The following is an 8,663-nucleotide window of genomic DNA, read 5'->3' as shown; positions in this document are numbered from 1 at the left end:
CCTTTCCATCGTAAAGGAAGGGTACTCTCTTCAATTCCATCGGGTCCCTCCGGACCACCCTCCAAGAGAGTATCCTTCCAACTTGACACAGACCGCCCTTCTTCTTCAGGAAGCTCAGGCTTTGCTCCGGCTTCGGGCCGTCGAGCCGGTCCCTGTGGACCAACACAACCGGGGTTTCTACTCCCGGTACTTCCTCGTCCCGAAGAAGACGGGCGACCTGAGACCCATACTGGACCTTCGGGTCCTCAACAAGTTCTTGGTCAAGGAGAGGTTTCGCATGCTGACCCTTGCTTCCCTCTACCCCCTCCTCGAGCAGAACGACTGGTTATGCTCTCTGGATCTCAAGGAGGCCTACACTCACATTCCCATTCATCCGGCCTCTCGCCAGTTCCTCAGATTTCGGGTGGGACATCTACATCTGCAGTATCGAGTGCTTCCATTCGGCCTGTCCTCGTCTCCCAGAGTCTTCACGAAGTGTCTGGTAGTGGTGGCCGCTGCACTACGGAACAGGGGTCTTCAGGTTTTTCCATACCTCGACGACTGGCTCATCAAGGCCCCCTCAGCTCCAGAGGTCATTTCGGCGACCCTGGCTACAATTTGCTTTCTGCAGAGTTTGGGCTTCGAGATCAACTTCCCCAAATCTCATCTACAGCCTACCCAGTCTCTCCCCTTCATCGGGGCGGTCCTGGATACCATTCGACTCAGAGCATTCCTTCCTCCTCAGCGCATGGATGCTCTTCTTCATCTCTGCCAGTCTGTGTCTTCTCGCCAGTCCATCTCCGCGAGACACATGATGGTCCTCCTGGGCCACATGGCCTCTACAGTTCATGTGACGCCCTTTGCCAGACTCCATCTCAGAATTCCTCAGTGGACCCTGGCTTCTCAATGGACTCAGGTGTCAGACCCGTTGACTCGACACATCATTGTCACTCCTGCTCTTCGGCAGTCTCTACTTTGGTGGATGACCTCTTCGAATCTATCCAGAGGTTTGCTGTTTCACACTCCTCCCCACCAGAAGGTTCTCACAACCGATTCATCGACCTATGCCTGGGGAGCTCATCTGGATGGTCTTCGCACTCAGGGATTCTGGACCAGTGCGGACAGACTCCATCAAATCAATCTTCTGGAGCTCAGAGCCATCTTCAATGCTCTTCAAGCTTTTCAACATCTGCTTCACGACATGGTGGTCCTCATTCGCACAGACAATCAGGTCGCCATGTATTATGTCAACAAGCAGGGGGGCACGGGCTCGGCCTCCCTCTGCCAGGAAGCTCTCAGAGTCTGGGATTGGGCGGTTCGCCACAACGCCTTCCTCAAAGCTGTCTACATTCAGGGGAAGGACAATGTCTTGGCGGACAACTTAAGTCGTCTCCTCCAGCCTCACGAATGGACACTCCATTCCAGCCCCCTTCATCAGATCTTTGCACAGTGGGGAACGCCTCAAAATAGACCTCTTTGCTGCTCCCCACAACTTCAAACTGCCTCAATTCTGTTCCAGGATCTACACTCCTCATCGCCTCGAGGCAGATGCCTTTCTGCTGGATTGGGGGAATCGCTTTCTGTATGCGTTTCCTCCATTTCCTCTCATTCAAAAGACTCTGGTCAAGCTGAAGTCCGACCATGCCACCATGATTCTGATAGCTCCTCGGTGGCCCAGACAACCTTGGTTCTCCCTTCTACTTCAACTCAGCAGCAGGGAGCCATTCCTTCTTCCAGTGTTTCCTTCACTGCTTACTCAGCATCAGGGATCTCTGCTTCATCCCAACCTGCAGTCTCTCCACCTGACAGCTTGGTTCCTCTCAACGTAACTCCTCACCAGTTTTCCCAGGCGGTGAGGGATGTCTTGGAGGCTTCCAGGAAGCCTGCTACTCGTCAATGCTACTCACAAAAATGGACTAGATTTTCTTCATGGTGTGTTTCCAATTCTAAGGAGCCTCAGCGAGCCTCCCTATCCTCTGTATTGGACTATCTTCTACACCTGTCTCAGTCTGGTCTTAAGTCGACATCTATACGAGTCCACCTGAGCGCTATTGCGGCTTTCCATCAGCCTCTACAAGGGAAACCTCTCTCTGTGGTTCATCCTGTGGTTTCCAGATTTATGAAAGGACTTTTCCATGTCAATCCTCCTCTCAAATCTCCTCCAGTGGTTTGGGATCTCAATGTTGTCCTTTCTCAGCTTATGAAGCCTCCTTTTGAGCCTCTCAACAAGGCTCCACTAAAGTTTCTCACTTGGAAAGTGGTTTTTCTAGTGGCCCTCACGTCTGCTCGCAGGGTCAGTGAGCTTCAGGCCTTAGTGGCGGATCCACCTTTCACAGTATTCCATCATGACAAGGTGGTCCTTCGCACTCATCCGAAATTCCTGCCTAAAGTGGTCTCTGAATTTCATCTCAACCAATCCATAGTTCTTCCGGTGTTTTTTCCAAAGCCTCATTCTCATCCTGGAGAATCAGCTCTTCACACTCTGGACTGTAAACGTGCTTTGGCTTTGTACCTGGATCGCACCAAACCACACAGAACTGCTCCTCAACTTTTCGTCTCCTTTGATCCGAACAAGTTGGGACGCCCTGTCTCGAAGCGTACCATCTCCAACTGGATGGCGGCTTGCATCTCTTTCTGCTATGCCCAGGCTGGATTACCCCTTCCCTGTAAGGTCACAGCCCATAAGGTCAGAGCAATGGCGGCCTCTGTAGCCTTCCTCAGATCGACACCGATTGAGGAGATTTGTAAGGCTGCCACTTGGTCCTCGGTTCATACATTCACCTCTCATTATTGTCTGGATACTTTCTCCAGAAGGGATGGACAGTTTGGCCAAACAGTGTTACAAAATTTATTCTCCTAAGTTGCCAACTCTCCCACCATCCCATTGAGGTTAGCTTGGAGGTCACCCACTGGTGAGAATACCTGCCTGCTTGTCCTGGGATAAAGCAATGTTACTTACCGTAACAGTTGTTATCCAGGGACAGCAGGCAGCTATTCTCACGTCCCACCCACCTCCCCTGGTTGGCTTCTCTGCTAGCTACCTGAACTGAGGAGACACGCCCGGACCATCGGGCGGGAAGGCACTGGCGCATGCGCGGTGCGGGCATCTTCGAAACTTCTGAGTTTCTTCAAGCAAAATATGCTTGTGAGACGTCCGTATCGGGGCTCTGTCGGATGACATCACCCCACTAGTGAGAATAGCTGCCTGCTGTCCCTGGATAACAACTGTTACCATAAGAAACATTGCTTTTTCTGATTAGAGATCATCTGTGTCAGTGGGGAGGGGGCGGACCGCCCCCAGGTGCAAGCCATGGTGGTGGTGTTCCCGGCCTTGGAGTCATGGTTCAGGAAATTCCCTTCTCACGGCCCGGTCCCAACGCTCTGGGTAGTCCCCGTGGCCCAGCGTGTTCCCAGCCTTCTCGCCTGTCCGGTCCGATGGCCCTTTTCCTTCCGTGAAGCTGAAAAAACTGCCGGCCTCAGCAGTGATTCAGCTACGTCGCCCTTGGCTCCCCTTCCTGCTTGCTACATCTGCCAATGACGCAGCTTTCTGTTTCCGCACGGCTGGATTGCGGCAGAGGCAGACACGGAAAGCGGGAAGGGGAGTCACGGGCGACGTAGCTGAATCACTGCCGAGGCCGGCAGTTTTTTCAGCTTCACAGAAGGTAAAAGGCCATTGGACAGGAGAGAAGGCTGGGAACATACTGGGCCACGGGGACTACCCAGAGCCTTGGCACCGGGCCGTGAGAAGGGAAGTTCCCGGACCATGTCTCCAGGGCCGGGAACACCCCCCTCATGGCTTGCACCTGAGGGAACATTACTAAACATATATATATATATATATATATATTTTTTTTTTTTTGCATTGGTGGGGGGCGTCATAAAAACAATGGGCCCCGGGTGTCACATACCCTAGGTATGCCACTGATCTGTGTTCATCCCGTGCTTTTCTGAACTCTGTCATCCTTTTCCTCTCCCCCCACCTTCCTCGGGATCTCATTCCAGGCATCAACAACCTTCTCCGTAAAGAAGAATTTCCTAACATTACTCTAGAGTCTACCACCCCTCAACCTCAAATTATGTCCTTTGGTTTTACCATTTTCCTTTCTCTGGAAAAGATTTTGTTCTGCGTTAATACCTTTCAAGTACAGTATTTCAACATCTGAACCATATCTCCCCCTGCCCCTCCTTTCCTCTAGGGCAGTATCGAGCCAGGCCTCGAGACACCTGGAAGTGCGTAACGTCGCAATGATGTCACGCACATGCGTGACATCGTCACGTCGACGTCCACATGTGCTTCTATTTTTGAACTGAAGTCTTTTAACTTTGCGCTGTACTCATCTGCTGTGGAACCGCTCTCCAAGGTAGTACTTTCCTGTTGATATTCTGAATGGTAAGCTTGTAATTCAGATTTAGTGGTTTCAATGAAAAGAAGCATAAGATCTAATGAGCATTTGTGAAGTACGGCGTTCCATTTGTCCCAAAAAGTTGAGTTGTTCAAGAATAATCATGGTTCAGTCTTCATACGGAGGACTCTAGGTATCCTCTTCAGGTGACAATATTCTTCTGCCAATGTGGCGGCATGTAGTTCTGCTCTAATTATACGTGTTTGTAATGTCTCTAGGTGGTCCCAGTCTGTGAGCATGTTCTCCCCTTATTTTGTAGTGAGTAAGTGGAAGGTAGGTCTGATAGGGCTTCCAATCCCATGGATTATCATGGATTATGGTCTCTACCCTGATAATAAGTGCAGACCTAGTCAACAATATACAAGCAGGGTACTGAATTGTTGAACCAAAAGGAGATATGAAACTGTATACTATATGTATGTATACCAAATGATACTAATATCACGCAACTTCTCTCCTATCTTTTAAGGATACAATAGGAACCAGTCGCTGATTGATTTTGCTCCCATATGCTCGGAGATATAAAGCTCTAATGGGGAATGTTTGCCCCCCCTCGCAAAGCTTACTGTCCAGTCACAGCCTATCATATATTTTCTCAATCAGCTTCTGCAATATATATATATATATATATATATTTTATTATTTTTTTTTTTAAATTAATTTTTACTTCATTGTTTTATTCTGTTGAATACTTGCTACTCTAACTTCTTTTCTTCCTTAACCTGATATAAAATGGTTCATGCCATAAATCATAACTGACGAGCAAGTTGAAATAACGTCACTTATCTTAGACGTAGTTGGGGGGGTCCTCAACGTGGCCCCGTTTCGGAATCTGCTTCAGGAGACCCGGTTCAGGATTTCCAAAACGCATTTACAGGCCGACACAACTGTCGGCAAAAAAACACTTGCTAAAGCTTGACATGTCAGGTTGTGGTCATACATCAGACTTTTTCTATTGTTCATAGGTAATTTCTTGGAAAATAAAATTTGAACTTCATTGATCCACCCAACACACAACTTCCCAACAACAACAACAAAAAACTCACAAATTTTGTTGTTTTTTTTAACCTTGGAGCGAGGGGGTTGCTCTTTCAACAGTCAACCTACCAGTGGAAGAAATTGATAAAGCTACTGGTCCCTTAAGATAAACATTTGTACAAATCCATTAGTGCTTTCTATACTGACAAATGGAAAGGTGAGAGAGGCCAGGCACACAAAAAAATACATTATTTAAGTGTAGAATTTTTCTAAGTTTGATCAAGCTACTTATCATGCAGGATAAAAGGCAAAACTTCCAGAAATAAAATAAGAAACAAAACAGCTGTATGAGTAATAAAACCCTTAGCGCGCATGCACACTTGAAACTGTGTGCCTCCGCATGCGCAGTGCACCGTCGTGCCTTCTGTGAGCGAAGGGCGAGGGTGAAGGAAGGGGGAGACGGCCCTGGTCGGAAGGTGGGCGTGTCCATCTGGAAGGAGAAGCGGTGAAGAGATGCGGAGGGGGGGGGGTGGTGCAGGGAGCGATCTTGCTTTGGTTTGGGGAGAGGGGTGCGCTAGAGTTAACCTTTCTGCCGGGAGAGAGCTGTGTCGGGGCTGCCATTGCTATGGGAGCAGCAGCAGGGAGAGGGATCCGTGTGGGTACTGTGCCGTTGGCATGAGGAAAGGCTCTGGGGGTGCTTTGGTGGCGAGTCGGACCCCGCTTACAACGGAACATCCTGAACATTCTGAAGATCAAGGGCCATCGGGAGAAGAAGGAGTGGCATGCTGGAGTAAATTGCATGTGTGCTGAATGAAGGACAGACATGCTGGGGATAACCTGGGATAGGGGGAAGGAAGGAAATAAATAAATGAATGAATGAATGAATGCTGGACATTCCTGGGAGAAAGAAGCTGGAACATAACATAACATTGTGCTTGTTAACTGCGTAACCGTAAGTTCAACGTAGTTTACAAAAGATTCTAAAAGTAAACATGATTACAGGGAATAGAATAAATTAATTAGTCAAGTGCTTGGAAAAAAAAAAAGATATGTCTTCAGCTGTGTTCCACAAATGTTTGTAGGAGTAAGCTGTGAACCAGCAGTGTTGCTAAAGTAGGATTAAGAAATTTCCTGCTTTTACAACCCTGAACAGAAGGAAAGCTAAACAGGGCATGGAAATAAAATCATGAGCAGGTCAGCAGGACTCCATGCAGAATGGCGAAAGCTGGGCACGCAGGGGTGGGGTACAAGAGAAAGGGTAAAAGAGAAAAAGAAGCTGGGTGGGGGTGGAATATAGGGACAGGAAAAATGGCCTTGGAGGCAAGAGTAAGAAGGATAAATACAGCGGAGGATCTGTAAAGACCCAAAGGGTACAGAGAACTACAAAGAAAATGAGAAAAAAGGTCCCCACGCTTTTATCTATTTCTTTTAAACTATGATATTTTCCCCAAAGGGAGGTGCACCATTCCTGGAGATACTGCAATACCAGGTTGATGCGTGGAGTGGATGAAGCAAGCTCCTATTCCATCTCCCTGTTCCAAAAATCAATTTAATATATCGTCCCTAGATAAGGGACATATCAGATATTAAACTGATAAGAACAGATACTTTCTAGAAAATTTTATTGTCAACACCAATATACAGCAATCCAAAAATAACACCACACACAAATACACAATCAATGTACAATTCAAAAACCATACACAATGACCCCACCAACAAAACAATCCCAAAATCCCCTTTCAAAACAAATCCAACCCCACCCCACCCTCAACGACCAATCGGCAAAGGGGACAGGACAAGCTCCAGGGAACCACAATCATTCCCAGGCTAATTATCTAGTCCAGCGCCTGCAATAAAGGCCAGCACCAATCCAGCATATGCCGCCGTCATAGATGAGCTCTGTCCTTCACGCACCACATATGCAAACAGAAGACGTCTCCCGAGCTGACAAATCATGGCAGTATCCAATGTCACCGATTTCCACAGCTTCAGGCACCGTGCCCTCCACAAGGCATCCTTCAAACAGTTAACACCAATCCAGAGACGTCGCTCTGACCTCCGAGAGGCAAACTGGCCCCACAACACTCCCTTCCGCTGACAACACGACATCTGGATTCAGTGCTCTTCTCCATGAAGCTGTCTTCCGCCACACATCTTGTGCAACACCACAGTGCCAAAAAGAGATGAGCAGGGGACTCCTCACCCCTACATCCGTCCCATACGCACTCCATCGTGGCAACCATTCTCCGCTTGAATAAAAATGACCTTGTCAGCAGACACGCATGAACAGCATTCCAGGCAAGGTCCTTTTGCTCGTTCATAAGGTATTTCGCGTTGACCTTCTTCCACACCTTTCTGCAAGCAACCTCATTCAATTTCCCAATTGGGAACAATCTCAATTTGCCTGCCAAAAGAGCCGTTTCAATCCCCTTTGCCGATAAGCCCACCACAGGCAAATCCCCCAAACTAAAGCGATGAATCCAATCTTTTACCACCTGATACACATAAGGACAGGAATCTGCATGTGGAACAGTATGCTGCCACTGAAGTCCCCACTGACGACACACAAACCTCTGGAGGTACAACCTCGCAAAAAAGGTCCACAACCTGTCCTCGCACTTACCCTCCATCACCGCTTTCACACAGACAGATACAAACATACCCAAGAATTTAAACTCCAAATCAGGCACACCCCTCCCCCCCCATTCCGGCGGGCTGCACATCACCTCCCGTTTCAGTCGCTCCATCTTTGACCCCCAAACAAAACAAAACATCAAACGATTCAACACTCGAAGATATACCCTCCCAATAGGAAAAACTGGGGCTATATGCATGCACCTGAAGGCAAAAGCTCATTCTTGACCACCAAGATGCGGCCTGACAAGGTACAACTTCCTGGACCTGCCAAAAATCGAATCTTGCCTTGTAGGCGCTCCACCGCCCTGCTGCCAATTCAGAGCTAACCATTGATTTCCCAAAAACCAACCCCAAAACCCGAATCCCCTCTGGAACCACCCTCAAACCCCAATCCACCAACCCACACCTCCAGTTCAAGTAAAAACACTCACTCTTCCCCATATTTATCTTGGACGAGGAAGCCTTAGCAAATCTACTGCAATGCCACCCCATCCACTTCAAAGAATCGTTATCCCTACAAAACACCGTAATATCATCCATGTATAACATAATACGGGCCTCCAATCCTCCTCCCCCCGGAAGAGGCACTCCCCGAATCCGCCGCTCCTTCCGAATAGCAGCTGCAAACGGTTCTATAGCTAATACATACAACAAGGGGGAAAG

At 48.3% G+C, this 8,663-nt stretch overlaps 1 pseudogene; it reads right to left on the bottom strand.

Moving 5' to 3' along the window:
- Positions 1-6,812: 6,812 nt before the first annotated feature.
- On the bottom strand, positions 6,813-6,982 carry LOC117352769 (annotated as a pseudogene).
- Positions 6,983-8,663: the final 1,681 nt, after the last annotated feature.

Source organism: Geotrypetes seraphini, chromosome 1 (assembly GCF_902459505.1).
Source record: "Geotrypetes seraphini chromosome 1, aGeoSer1.1, whole genome shotgun sequence".
In the NCBI taxonomy this organism is placed as follows: Eukaryota; Metazoa; Chordata; class Amphibia; order Gymnophiona; family Dermophiidae; genus Geotrypetes; species Geotrypetes seraphini.
Note: the sequence above shows the minus strand (reverse complement) of the source record. Positions and strands in the feature narration are given on the sequence as shown.